This window comes from Muscardinus avellanarius (genome assembly GCF_963383645.1).
Source record: "Muscardinus avellanarius genome assembly, chromosome: 3".
In the NCBI taxonomy this organism is placed as follows: domain Eukaryota; kingdom Metazoa; phylum Chordata; class Mammalia; order Rodentia; family Gliridae; genus Muscardinus; species Muscardinus avellanarius.
Window position 1 is genome coordinate 65,216,683 of NC_137788.1, and position 15,360 is coordinate 65,232,042.

A 15,360-nucleotide genomic window follows, 5' to 3' on the forward strand; every position below is an offset into this window, starting at 1 on the left:
CAAAGAGTTTAGGGAGTTTTAAACCTTTCCATTCAGACTGGCCTGTCATGAAGAACAAAGGAACATGGAATTTCTTGCAGGGATCTAAATTCACACAAAGGAGCCCAGAGATCTAAAATCAGCAGAAATGGCCTTTGAACTTTCCTCAATCCAAAAGGGGAAAAGAATATGTATCAGCTCTGTAGGCGCCTATCTAGTTGTGGCTTTCATCTTCTATCACTAAAAGTGGTTTTGTGATTTTTATTTATGTTAACCACCCAGTGATCATTAGTATAAAGAAGTGGTTAAAAGCTTGGGCTCAGTTGAACCCAAGTTCAAATTCAAGTTCTACCACTTATAAACAGTGCCCCCTTGGTCAAGTAATTGAGCTTTCTAAATCTCAAATTTCTTACCTATGGAGAGAAAAAAATCTCACCCTTCTCATTGCAAGCACAATTACAATGGGAGCTAAGTGAATATACAATTTGTATATGTGAAGTACATGGTAAACACTAAAAACGTTCAATCGTATATTTTTTCTGTTTTTCCATTAGTTTGTGTGCATTATTTTTAACATTCCTCTTCCATGAGGACCATGGACATGGTGGACAAGTGTACATCCTTTTTTTTGCTGAGATTGCATTTTTCCTCCCAAAGATGAGAGGCAGCTTAGGAGAGCAACCATATGGGACTTATCTGCTGCTCTAAATGAGAGGTGGTTAAACTATGGCCCCTAGGCCAAATCTATTCCCATGTGTGTTTTGGTAGAGTCTGATGGGAACACAGCCACACTGCTTTGTTTACAGATGGCCATGTCTGCTTTTGCACTACAACAGCCGCAGTTGCAACAGAGACCATATGGTTTGAATGCCTAAAATATGTACTGACTCCCTTTATAGGAAAAGTCATCTGACCCCTGCTTTAGAAGAATAAAAATTCACTTTTTCCAAGTCATTTAGCCCTAAAACTGTGTAGACTGGAAACTGATATCCCTAAGGAAAAATACAAAGACTACCTTCAGGACAAAGTTTCAACTTTAGCCAGTGCCAGGTGCCATGTGCGGCATCAGGCAGCCAAAGAAAAATACCCAGTAGGTTATTGCCCACAGAAAATCCAGAGTACAGTTGTGGAGACAGAAGAATACAGCTCACTGCCTTGTGACATGAATTCTGTGCCAATGCTGAGAGCAGATGGCTGGGGCATTGTGGTTCTATGGTCCTCTGCGTAGCTGTCACCTTCATTGTGGAAGCGATGACGTGTGAACGGAGGCTCCTCACTGTCCTCTGTTTCACTTTTGTGTCTCTGAGACTGCAGTGAGAGTTCCCAGATTTCCCCATGATGTTCAGGATGGAATAGGCTGAGCCAGGGACAGGGGTAGGCACACTGTTCTAAAGTGTGTAACAGTTGTGGGACCACATCTCATTCTTGAGTGGTGGCTAAAGAAATGGAAGATTAGCCAGAGACCACAAGCTTTATTAGAAAGAATCGAAGGTAAATAGACTGAAGAAATATGAATAGAGTTACAGTGAAGGAATCATCATTCATTCACTTATTCATCCCTATTTATCAGGTGCATACTATAAGACAATTCGCTTAAGGCACAAAGGAATGTGACATAGTAGGACATAAGAAAGGCAGGCGCATCTCACTCTCACACAGCTTACCTTCTAGATGGAGGAGGCAGGCCATCTTAGTTTGGGTTCCTTCAAACACAGACCATGAGACAGGAATGTGGATGTAAAGGGGTCTTCTGGGATACAGTCTTAAGAAGCATGGATGGGGGAGGAAAAGAAATATGAGCTATGTTAAGAGTGAGTCACTTTATTTTGCACCCTCTGAGGGTCTAGAACATGCCTGAGAATTTTTCTAATGTGGAACAAGGTGACTGGAGTATTGTCCTCCTGCTCCCCATCAATTGAGAGTCCTTTGGATGGGTGAGAGTCACCATTACCTCATCTCCTTCCCTTTTTTATACTAGACATTGAATCTAGGGGTATTCTACATCTAAACTACACCCCAGCCCTCTTTATTGTTTTTTTTTTTTAACAGGGTCTCACTAAGTTGCTGAGGCTGACCTCAAACCTGTGATCCTTCTATCTCAGCCTCCCAACTACTGGGATAACAGGTGTGTAGCTCTATGCCCATCTTTGGTTCCCTCCCTTTTGTAGACAGATACACAGAAAACCATGAGCATGTGTGGAAACTTGTGAAGGTGACTTCTCAAGCAGGCCAAGGCACAAAGACATAGTAGCACCAAGCACCTGCTTACAAGGAGATGAGCAATGAATGAATATGCAGAAAAGTTGAGTGGTGATACGTGGTGTGCAAACAATTAAAACAGACTGGTCAAATAAAGAGTGACTGGAAAGCTGGTGTTGATGGGGCGGTAGGTAGCAGAAGTGAACCCAACATAGAAAGTGGCTGTAGAGAGGGCTGAGCAAAATTGGCCTCCCCACTGGATGTGGGACAGGATGAAGAGTCCGAGTAGAGTGTGCAGAAAGTCCAGGAGGAGGCTGACACTGCCTGGCACCGGGTGCTGGAGCTGCAATGGGAGGGGCCGGGGGCTAGAGTGCATGTGTGGTGAGGAAGCGCTTGTGGAAGAGAGCACAGTGTAGAAGATCAGAATCTGAGCACAGATCCTCCTCTCTCAGCCTCCCAAGTGCTAGGACGGCAGGCATGCACAACCATGCTGAGCCAGAAGCTGGGTGTGGCGGCACACGCTTGTAATCCCAGCATTTGGGAGGCTGAGATATGAGGATTGCAGTTCGCTGACAGCCTCAGCTACTTAGGCCCTTTTCAATTCAGTGAGACCCTGCTACAAAACAAAGGATAAAAAATAGGGCAAGGGTGTAGCTCAGAGGTACAATGCCCCTGGATCCCATCCCCAGTAGTGCAAAAAAGGAAATCTGAGCCAGAGAAAGAAAGCCCCTGTAGGATGTCCTAGGAGCAGGAGCCCACCTGGGGTATCAGAGCCAAGGCATGGTGATCAGGATGTCCATCAGGTGGTGACACTGTGGGTCTGTGAAGACTGAGGAGGACGTACGCACAGAGATGCCTGATGTGGGAAAGTTCAAGCATGAGTGGTGGAGAGGACATAACGGCAGGAAGCTCCCTGCAGAGAGTTGAAAACTGAGCAGGGCAAGGAGGCCTCTCTCAGGGCCACGGCTCAGTGCTAAGTATAGATCTTAAGGTATGTGAGGAAAATACCTGCTTGGAGCAGCGGGGGTCAGAACACAATGGGGCCAGGAGAATAAATGGGACAAGGGTGTGGGAATGAGGGTGCAACAGCATTGGCAGATTAGTATATTCTCTAGCACACTGATTAAATTAGGAAAATATTAGTGATAATGGCACCAGGTTTAGTAGTGTCAGAGAAGGAAGTTATAAATATGGAAAGGGAAAAAAAAAACTGGAATGAACTATTTGGTGTTGGACTAGAATTAGAGATGTAAACATAAACTTATAATTTAGTGGGAAGGTGAAAAGCCCCAAATTTCTGTGTACAAATGCATTCTCATAAGTGTGCTCTGACTTTTCCTGCTCATTAAGAGGGTCTGGAAGCAGTAATACTCCACCAGCAAGAAACACATTTCACCTGGATCTCAAATTCTAAATACTGTTCTCCACCACAAGGAGACAAGGCACTTGGAGAAATGACAGGCTTCAATATGGAGATGAGGAATGTACAAAACGGAAATAAGTGTGGACCGTCTCATGCCAGGAAATAAAGAAGTGCAAAGGAAGATGACGACATGGCAAAGGGACAGTTCGAAGTTACCCCAGCTGGCCAACTTGAGATAATTAAAGCATCAGAATAAATGACGGTCCCATTATAACCCAGCAGCGCATATAGGAACTATAAACCCATATAGGCATAAATAGGTGAAGAAGCTGAAATGTGGTTAAAACATGAGATATTTATACAGTTTCCAAGTACTTCCCCACAAAATGTTCATTAATTACAGAGAGAAAAATGAGTAATTTTATAGTGGAGAAGCTTGTCAGACACCACCTTAATCAAGTAATCAAAATTAACAGCACAATAATGGTACAAATCAAAATGTGATTGGGATACAATGAAAAGAACACAATATCACTTCTGTGATACTTCCCCCCCCAAAGATGCATAATTTGAAGCTAATCATTAGGAAAACCCAGATAAAACCAAGTTGAAGGGCATTCTGCAAAATTACTGGCTTGTCATCTTCAAAAACGTCAAGGTTATGAAATTCTAGTAGAGTGAGAAATTGTTCCAGATTGAAAGTGATTAAAGAAATATGACAACTAAATGCAACGTGTGATTCCAAATTGGATCTTTTTGCTATAAGGAATATGATTAAGATAATTGGCAAAATTTGAATGTGATTCGAGAGTAGATGGTAGAATCAGACGGTTGTAGTACAGCTATATCGGAGCATGTCTTTATTTTAGGAATAGTGTACACTAGAGTATTCTGGAGATTATGGACGTTTGATTGGCAACTTTCTCTTGAATGGTTCAGGGGGAAAAGTTGTACCATTGTTACAACTTTTCTTTCTGCTTGAGATTAACTTTTCAAGATGAAATGTTAAAAAAAATTATATATTTACTCTGGCTATTTGGTCTTTCCACATGCCCCAACTTTGCCTTCCCCAGATGCCTACTTCCCTTGTGAACTCTTGCTTGTCCTTCTGTGCAGAAAGAGTACCCTTTGGGTCATGCACATTCTTCTCCTGTGTTAAAGTTTCCCTGTCCATGTCTATTCTGTCATTTACCCCAGAAGGTACAGTTCTCACCCATCACTTTAAAATGTGTATCCCCAGTACATAGCAGGGTTCTTGGCATTGTGCTTGATATCAGTCATGGGAAGAGGGAGAGATAAAGTTTTAGGCAGACATTTGGAAATTATTTCTAAAGCCAACAGGACCAAGATACGAAATCAGGAGATTTAGATGCTGCTTGGCCTAGGTTTGAATTGCAGTCATATGATCATGGACAAAGACTTAGACTCTCTGAGCCTTGCTTTCTTCGTTTATAAAATGGACTTTTATTTTATTTTAATTTATTTTATTTTTTGCTGGTACTGGGGGTCCTGGAAACCCTTCTACCTCCAGGCTACACTCCCAGACCTATTTTTTAAATATTTATTTTAATTTGGCAACAGGGTGTCTTAAGCCAGTGAGGCTGGCTTCGAACCTGTGCAATCCTCCTGTCTCTGCCTTTCAAGCGCGGGGATTACAAGCGTGCGCCACCACGCCCGGCTTATAAAATGGACTTTTAAGTGAAACAAAATTTAATAAAGTATCTGGAATTTAGCAGGCATTCAACAAATGTCATTTCTCTTTGAAAAATAAGAATTAAAAACTATAAAAGAAGACTAGCAGTTTAGATTTTCAGATTATATTTCTGACTTCACTATAACCTTGATATAGAAAGTTGGATAGGACATTTCATCTCTTAGGGCCTCAGTGTCCTTCATTATCAAATAAGAGGTAGAAAAATAGAACTGTGAGAAGTGAACTTGATGATCGGTATACCTCCAAGATCTTTTAGTTATTAAGTATAAAATTTGTTTTTTTCTCTTTTCTTGAATGATAGTGAATACAGAAGGTGAAGGATACAAAAGACGTTTCTATATTTAAATGATAATCTTCCTCAGTAGTCAAGGCATTAAAAGTACTGGTTTGTACAACTGACTCATTTATACCTGCTTAAATTAGTGGATAAATTGAGAGGTGGTATTGTTAGGTTACTGTTGAGCACATTAATAATTTATGAGCCATCAAGAAATTAGCACACACTTTAAGTTCTCTCTGCATTTTTTCCTTATTCATAATTCTTTGTCTAATTGCTTTTTCCTTTAAAAATGGAGGAGCTAAGACCTTGGATATTTGCCTAATGGCTCAAACAGAGCCATGACCCAGTTGCCAAGTCTTTCAGTCTTTCTGTAGCCTAGGGACATTTGCCATTGAAAGAAAACTGATGGGTTTGATTTTCCTGAAAGAGATATTTTGCACTGACCTCTGGCCCCATTAAATGTTTTGGCCATTGCCCATTCACTGTAATGGAAGCAATAAATTTGTTTTAATTTAGGACATTTTCAAGTAGGGAGTACTGACAAAAACAAAATAATGTTTTGTAAACAGCCAGGATGAGGTCATGAATAAATAAGTATGTTGAACTTAACTGATAAATTAATAAATGCTTATTCCCAAGTGTATTATTGGACTCTTCCAAAGTTATACCCAAAGTGTTCCCATTTCTAATAAAAATGTTACCTTTCTCTCCAGGCAACAGAGAAGATGAGCTGCATAGAAATAATATTGCAAAATATAAAAAGTGATTGATTCCTTATGACACACCTGTTTTAAATCTATTTGTTTTTAGCTAAATACCAAAAGAATCAGTTATACCATTCTAGTGGCCTTTCTATGCTAAGGCATTTATTTTCATGCTGTAAATACCTTCATCAGATATTTCAGCAGACTGCTTTTTCTCTTTGTATTAGTTTTACTTTGTATTCATTCCTTAGATTGGTGTCAAAGAACTGAAATTTTGGTTAGACATTATCTGTATCGGTTTCCTTTGGATTGAAGGAAATGACTTCTAACTTGAACATGTTCCTCTTAAAGAAATGTTTAAGGTAGCATATGGCATTGATCCTGCGCTAATATTCTTTACATAGGTAACATCATTATGACAGATGGCAAGAAGACCTAATAAACCACAAAGCATATTTGCAAAGCCGTGAGGCCTTGGATGGTGTTGCTTTTCATTAAGTCAAAATGGCTAAATTTTCCAGGGTCCAGGTAGCTTGAGGACATTGTTAGTTGTATAAAACTAATTGGACCAATTTTAATGGAAAAAAATTTTCCTGAATCCTTAATCACACTAGTAACTAATGGTTTTCTGTTCAACACAGCCAGTGCTGTATTTAAGAAGATGGATTCATGCATGCAGCTTAGAAAACGTTACACAAGATCAGAGATTTTTAGGGAATCATAAATGTCTTTTTTAGAAAGATTTGTGTATGTGTATCCTATCTTTTAGGAATTGCTGCAAGGAGACTGACAAGCAATTGATGGAGAGGAGAAAGTATAATTTTTAAAGATTAAACAAAGTGAGATACAAGTACAATGATTCTGAGTTTGCTGTCATGCTAAGGGATGCTTCTCCAAGAGGAATTTAGTGTTCCTCTTTATATCCAAAGGATCTCAAACTCTGTAACTTAAACCTAATTCAGTGAGTTCCCCAAATTGTAGCAGAACAGTAGTTTGACATGTGCTGCTATCAAATGAAGTGTTTTAGTAAATATCATGAACTTTAACTCTGAAGAAAGTTTGTTCAAGTCTTGTCTCTGCCCTTGGTAACTCTAGGAGTTTGTGCGAGTCACTGGAACTTCCTGAAACTGACTTTCCATCACCATAGAATGGAGGTAAAATTAATACCTTCTCAGATGCCTCATAAGGTTTCAAAAAATAACTTTTTTTTTTTTTTTGCGGGTCTGGGGATGGAACCCAGAGGCATTTGACCTCCGAGCTACATCCCCTTCCCTATTTTTATTCTTTATTTGAAACAGGGTAGAACTAAGTTGCAGAAAGCCTCACTAAGTAGCTGAGGCTGTCCACGAACCGCGATCCTCCAGTCTCAGCCTCCCAAATACTGGGATTACAAGCGTGAGCCACCACGCCTGGCTAAAGTAATATGTTAATCAAGAAAAAGTGTGACAAGCTGTAAAGCCCTCTCTAAGAAATTATTATATCATTATGTTAGAATTTCAGTGTTCCTGGTTTCCTTATTTTTGTTTAATTTTGTAAATTCTACTCTGACTTGCAAGCCATGTAAAATATACATCTGCTATAATTCACCAAAAAGTTCTCAAATCTGCAAAAGCCACACTCTAAAGAATGTGATTCTTTTTTTTTTAAATAAAGGTTCCTTTTGTATTATATGCCTATCTGAAGTCTTCTCTGAAATGAAACACAAATCAGAAGCAGTTATGGCGCCAGCAAGTATTTTAGGAATTCATGAGATCACACAGCCAAAACCATGATCCATGCTCCCATACCAAAAGCATTTGGCAGGCCACATTTTGGAAACCACAACACTGCCTGCTTTCGAGGTTCTAAATGGGGCCATTTGGATTCATTGTGACACTGGCTGGCCCCACTACTCTCAAGAGAAGGCACTAGAATTGTCCTGCCTCTAGATAGTATTTTCCTTATATCTTCTTGTGCTTTGCTTAACAGTGCATTCTATGGGTAAAGAAATATCATAGCATTTATGTTAGGGGACCCCCCACTTCTCATGCATTGCAACATGAATATTCTAAAAATTTATTTTATAAAAAAACTTTTGTGTAGCAGCTCTGAATTTTCCACCAGCCTTCTACAGCCTGTCACTCAAATCCTTAATGATGGGTTTATGTGAAAGCGCATTCTCCACACTTTGCTCTGCTTCATCTTAGATAGCAGTGTGGATCTTTTTTTTTTTTTTTTTTAATGGAGCACTAAAAAAGATGGTTCCTTCAGGCAAATAGCACAGTTCTGTTACTATTTAAAATGAAATATATCTAGACAAAAAGCTACAAGTACCACTCTTGATAGTAGCAATGATGTGTGGCCAGGTATGCTGTGGCACCTGTGAGAAAATCAGGCACTCAGCCCTGGCCAAATGTCAAGCCCTACAGAGAAGGAAGATAAAAATCTTCTGCCTAAGTGGGAGCTGTCTAATCTCACGGGGCCTTTCCAACATGCCAAGGCCAGTTCTCGAAGTTCACATGATTCACGAACACCTTTTAAAGAATCATAGAACATAAGGAACGGAGGGACTTGGGATGTCACATCATGTCACTCTCAGGTGGATGCTTAGATCCCTCTGCTGTGGTCAAGACCAGGATATGCTTCCCCATCTCCCAGGATGGGACAGAACCTCCTTCTGGAGCAGCTCAATCTATTTTCAGATACTTCTGAACTTAACAAAAGTAGTGGGTTTTTAATTTTCTTTTAATTATTCCTAATGTCTATGATTGAACAAAGGGGCCAAAAACATGCCAAAAAAAAAGCCTGTTTAACAAATGATGTTGGTAAAACTGGCTAACCATATGCAGAAAAATGGAAATAAATCCCACTTTTTCACCCTGTACAAGAGTCAATTCAAGGTAGATCAAAGACTTGGAAATTAGCCCAGAGACCCTGAGGTTCCTGGAAGAGGGCATAGGTCCAATACTGCAACACACAGGCAGAGATAAAAACATTCTCAGCAAAACTCCAAAGGCACAAGAAACTAAAAGGCGAATCAATACATGAGATTGCATGAAACTGAAGAACTTCTGTAGAGCAAAGGAAACTATCAAGAACCTCAACCAAGAGCCAACAAAATGGGAGATTTTTGCCAACTACTCCTCTGATAGAGGACTAATATCTAGAATATACAGAGGACTCAAAAAACTTAGCTCTAAGGAAACAAATAACCCAATTTTAAAAAATGGGCAAGTGAACTAAATAAACACTTCATGAAAGAAGAAATTCAAATGGCCAATAAATGCATGAGAAAATGCTCAATATCATTAGCAATCAGAGAGATGCAAATCTAAAGTATCCTGTGGGGATCATTGTCTATATAAGCTGACACAGACTTCAAGACAGTTCTCGGTATCTACACAGTGACAATTCAATCTAAGCACTTGTCATCTGGTGTGGATTTCCTTTTCTCACTCACAAAGCAGAAGAAACTCTGTTCAACACCTTTTTGCAACACAAGTCCGTGTCCTAGACTGCAGAGCTCCCCTTTATCTTTATCTTCACCAAAAATAAAGCAAATCCACATGATTTTCTTAGTCGTAACTTTTAGTAACAGCATTTTTTTTTAAAGAGTACAGAAGACCTCTGTTTTAACCATCCCTTCCTTGATCTTTGCTTGGAATGTACATGAACCCACATTAATTCTAGTTTGTAGATGCTGCCTTATGCCCACTCTCAACAGCTGAGGATATATTTGTTTTTGTCCTGTTTGGTGCTCTTTCCATTCTTCAAAGTTCTGTAACTCACTTATGTCTTGACTTATTTGTCAGTGGACTTTTTTTGCTTAATGCACATGTCATGAGTATCATAATTTCTGCACTTATTTTGACAAATGTAGCCTCTTATTTTCACTCATTTTTAATATGTCGGTCGCTGTCTCTGCTCAAGGTACACGAGTCCACTCATAAGCAATGTGAACATTTGTAAGCAGGCTAGTTTGTTTCTACAAGCTATAGCCTGAATAGTATACATACACAAACCACAGGTTGCATACTATGGATTTGAGTGTGAACTGACCTAATTAACAGTCAGCTACAAAATCTACATACCCCTAAAGTATGGACTAAGAGGCAGATTTTTTAAATATTTTGGTTCTGCCCTTTATCCTGGATAAGTTATTCATTTTCTAGTATAATTTTATAGGAGACAAAAGATGGTTATCATATTTATTCTTACATAAATATTACAGAACTAATCTAAATTGTTTAGCTTAAAGAACTTTTCAATACTAAAATAAGATATATCACTACGACAAAACTCAACCTATGCAAACACCCAACCTAAAGACATTCTCTTTTTATAAGAGAAAAATTTTATTCTACACTCACAAAAATGTACCTGAAATTACCCATAAAACATTTTTTGTCATTCATGCATATGCCTCTCCGTGATGTATATCATCCTCTTAGCATTAAAGAAGGCTACTTTAGTTGACTAGCAGTATTAAAACTGCAAAATCGAGTGCTTTCCTTACCTGCCATTAGTTCATATTGACTTTCATTGAATTCATGGGCAACTGTATCACTGGAAGTGCCTTACTCTTGCTAACCACGGCTTCAGGAACAGAGGTCCATCCCGCATATTTCTTCAGCTCTGGGCTTCTGTGACCCCTTGCTGAAGTCTGCATGCACAGGGATTGGGAATGGCAAAATCCACTAAACAGGGTTTGGTTTCTTCTGTTTTGTTTGACCTGGGTATGTTCAGTTTCCATCTGTCTGTCACTCTAGAACAGCATCTGGTGCCAGCCTGCATGGCCTCTCTTGGGTAGGAAAGTTAAGTCCCTTGGTGTGAATTGCATTCAGCAACTGAACAAACAGGACGGCATAGAGTTGTGCTTTATTCCTAGGAAACCAGATAGTCATTTTGTTCATAAAATATTTATTCCCTATTATCTTCTAGTTGCCAAGACTACTGCATGTAACACATCTCCTAAAAGGAGCTGGAGTACTTAAGAGGTGACATATATTAATAGAGAAATTTTATTTTGAAAAAATATAAGTGAGATTTTATTGACTAGAACTGAGTAGAGTTTGCATTTAGTTGACTGAGATTATATCATGCCATGCTTTAAACCAACATTTTTTAAAATCATTGCCTTTCTCTAAGAAACAGCATTCTTTAAAGCTTAAGGACATGAGTCCAAAAATGTAGTCCTTCTTAAGGCAGCTCAGTGAACTAGTCAGTATGAACCAATGTTAGGTATCAAAAAAGTATGGTTTCTCTAAATGAACATTTTAGAATAGTTTAATTCTTCTCTTGCTAAAATTCCCATTTCATTGTTGTGGAATAGAGGCACAAAACAGTTAACCATTTGTCAAAGGTTATAAAACAATTTGCGATGGACTGAGGATGCAGCTCGAGGAGTCAGCCATGAGGATGCTTGTGCTGAACTATAACACTATGTGACTTCCTGTGAGGGATAAATGAGATGTCAACAAGCACATTCAAGCAGTGGGAGGAGCTCGGCTGCAATTGTGGAAGATAGAACACTCAGGAATGTTTAGAAAATTCAAAGTCGATTAGTGTGACTTGAACTTAGTGGGGGTAGTATTGAGGAATTGGAGAACACAAAATACACATCGAATACCAGTAGTAGTAGAACGTTGGCCTGAGGATTGGTCGGTAATTGCTGTGGTATAATTCTCATTACTGTCATGCCTTGTAGAGGGGAGGATTAAGTGATAAGAGGGGAAGACATCATTTAGGGATCTATTAATAAATTTCTTGAAAACTATTGAACTTCTCCTATGTGGAAGCACTGTTTTGAGTGGTAAGATGTAGCTGAGAATAAGAAAGACAAGGCCCAACCCTACTGTATAGAAATAGTGTAGGTAGTATATAAGTAAACAGATAAGTAAGCAGGATCATTTTATATATGTCTGAAAGACAGCAACAGAATGATCTAATGTGATTACATGGTGAACATGGACAGAGGAGTGGCCACTTTGGAATGGTGGTTAGAGAAGGTGTCACTGATAAAGTGACATTTGAATTAAGACTTCAATGACAGAAGAGCCAGTCATGGATAAAAGCAAGTCAAGGGTTTAGCAGACGGGGATTTGGGCTCATTAAAAAAGAATACTCCAGGCAGAGTTAACAAACAAAGGCTGAGTTGGGCAAGTGTTTGGAAGGCTCCAGAAACAGAGCACACACTAGAAAGAAGTGCTTAGTAAAAACTGGAGAGAAGGGTACAGGTTAAGGTGAGAAAGGTAGGCAGGGTCCGGAACTTGTAGAGGAGCAAAGCATTTACATTTGGTTTCAAATTAACTGGCCATTGGATGATTTTAAGCAGGACAGTCACTTAATCTATTTTATATTTTGGGAAGATCAGTCTGGATAATATACAGAGAAAGGATTATATGAGGATAAGAGTGAAAGCAGGAAAATCAATTAAGAGACAAATAGTAGAGGTCGGGACAAGAACAAAATTTTGTGGCCTAGATCTGGAAGAGGAAGTAAAGCAGGTGGATTAGGATGGATTATTTTGAAGCAGAACTATAAAGACTTGAATCGAGTAAGATATATGAGAGAAAAGAAGGCATTAAGGAAGAGTCCAAGAATTTTGGCTTAAGTAACTGCATGATGTGGTGCCAGTAATTAAAATGGAGAGGTCTGGCTTGGATGCTGGGGATATTGAGAGTTCTTTGGACATAGAGTAGTCCTGGGGGTAACAAGGGTAGCTGCTTCAAGATGGCAAAGGATGAATGGCTGGCTGCAAGAGAGATACATAGTTAAGCATAATTGGCAGATGTGATTAGATGTTAGGATAAAGGTTTTGATAATGTCAGGTTTTTAACTAACTGAATTGATAAAAGAGTATGAGAAGTTTGGGGAAAGAAAAGGATCAATGAGAAGGAGAAATACATACTTGAATCATAAATAAGTATGTAGATTTTTGAATTTAAAAATCTTGGGTTTGAATCCTAGATGAGCCATTTACCAAATCTCTGTAACTAATTACTTAATTGGTTCAGCCCCTGATGTTTTCTTATCTGTAAAAGAGAGAAATTATATCATAGTGATAAGATAGGAATAAGGATTAAATGAGATGATTACATGTAAATGAAGAATCATGAAGTAAGCATTATCATTGTATCATAAATTTTAACAATAGGACTATAATAATAATACTTCTTGGGATGTGTTTCACTTATATTTATTATTGAAAGGATAATGTCCTTGTTCTAAGTTCCTTTTAAGTAAGAATTGCAAGCATATTAACCCAACATCCCTTCTTATTTATATTTTTTGTTTTTATTTTTAATTTTGTATTGGTGCATTGTATTTATACATTTTAATGGGGTAAAAAACTTGTGTAGACATAAATGCACATATCACCCAGCCAGCCCCCACCCAGTCCCTACCCTACTCCCTCCCCATCACTCCCTCCCATGCTTGGCTTAGTGATTGACTACAAAATGAAAAAGTACATTGTGTGCTTTAAAGAGTTTCCCTCTTCTCCCATCCCCACAATTAGGTTGCCTTATCCTGGAATTCCTCCTATGACCCATTTCACCTTAGCTTTCACATATTAGGAAAGCATCTGATTTCTAACTTTTTGCAACTAACTAACCCCACTTAGCATAATGTCTTCCAGTTCCAACCATTCCCTGTAAATACTGCAATTGTGTGTGTGTGTGTGTGTGTGTGTGTGTGTGTGTGTGTTTTATGGCTGAGTAAAATTCCATTGTGTACATGTCCCACAGTTTTGTAATCCATTCATCTGTTGATAGACATCTTGGCTGGTTCCATAGTTTGACTATGGTAAATTCTGCAGCTATGAACATAAATACACATGTGTTAGTTTGGTAGTTTGGTTTCCTTTCTTTTAGATAGATACCCAGAAGTAGTATTGCTGGATCAAATGATAAATTTGTTCCCATTCTTCTGAGAAATCTCCATACTGTTTTCCAAAGTGGTTGTAAACCCACCAACAATGTTTTAGAGTTCCCACTTCTCCACATCCACGCCAACATTTGTTGTTGTTTGTGTTTTGAATGATTGCCATTCTATCTGGGGTAAGGTGAAATCTCAGGGTAGTTTCAATTTGCATATCTCTGATTGATAATGATGTTGAGCATTTTTTCATGCATTCATTGGCCATTTGAATTCCTTCTTTCGCAAAGTGTCTATTTAGTTCGCTTGCCTTTTTTTTTGGGGGGGGGCGGGTTTGGGGATGGAATCCAGGGGCATTCAACCTCCGAGCTACAACCCTTGCCCTATTTTTGATTCTTTATTTTGAAACCGGGTCTCACTGAGTTGCAGAGGGCCTCACTAAGTAGCTGAGGCTGTCTGCAAACCGTGATCCTCAGGCCTCAGCCTCCCAAGTGCTGGGATTACAAGCGTGAGCCACCACGCCCTACTTATGCTTGCCCATTTTTTGATTTGATTATTTTGAGTCATTAAAATAAACTGGAAGTTGGGTGTGGTAGTGTAGATTTGTAATCCCAGTACTTGGAAGGCTGAGACAGGAGGATTGCCCAGGCTTGAAGCTAGCCTTAGCTACCTAATGAGGCTCTTAGCAACTTAGTGAAAACATGTTTCCAAATAAAATATTTTTAAAAGTAGGTCTGGGAGTGTAGCCCGGAAGTAGAAAGCCCCAGTGTTCCATCCCCAGTACCACACACACACACACACACACATACACAAACACACATAGGGCTGGGGTGTAGCTCAGAGGTGGAATGCCCCTGGGTTTAACCCCCAGTACCATAAAAAGAAAACTGGAAATTATTTACATTATTTTGCCATTGTATGAATAAATAAACTGGGGCTCAACAAGGGTGACATGCCCAAGGTTATACTGCCAGGAATCATAACCTATGTGCAAGAGACAGGATTCACACCTAGATCTGCTTACTTCAAATAACTCTGGATTCTCCTCTGACTAGACACTTATAAGATAAAAATACCTTGTATCACTTTGCCATTTCTCTGGGATTTATGATGAGACAGTAGATTCGGTTTTATACAAATTTTATTAGCAAATCACCACAATGTGAAGGTGTGCTGCTGTTGTTTTGTTATTTTTGTTTGTTTGTTTGGAATGGGGATTAAATCCAGGGACAATCCACCTCTGAACTACACTCCTAGCCTAATT

The 15,360-nt window shown here is 39.1% G+C and overlaps 1 protein-coding gene across 1 annotated transcript in view; it reads left to right on the forward strand.

The window, feature by feature from the left end:
* The window catches only part of LOC308259630 (serine/threonine-protein kinase TNNI3K), a gene marked incomplete at both ends in the record, with an annotated part of 287,025 nt that overhangs the window by 268,116 nt on the left and 3,549 nt on the right, over positions 1-15,360 (forward strand). The gene's annotated exons all lie outside the window — the stretch shown is intronic.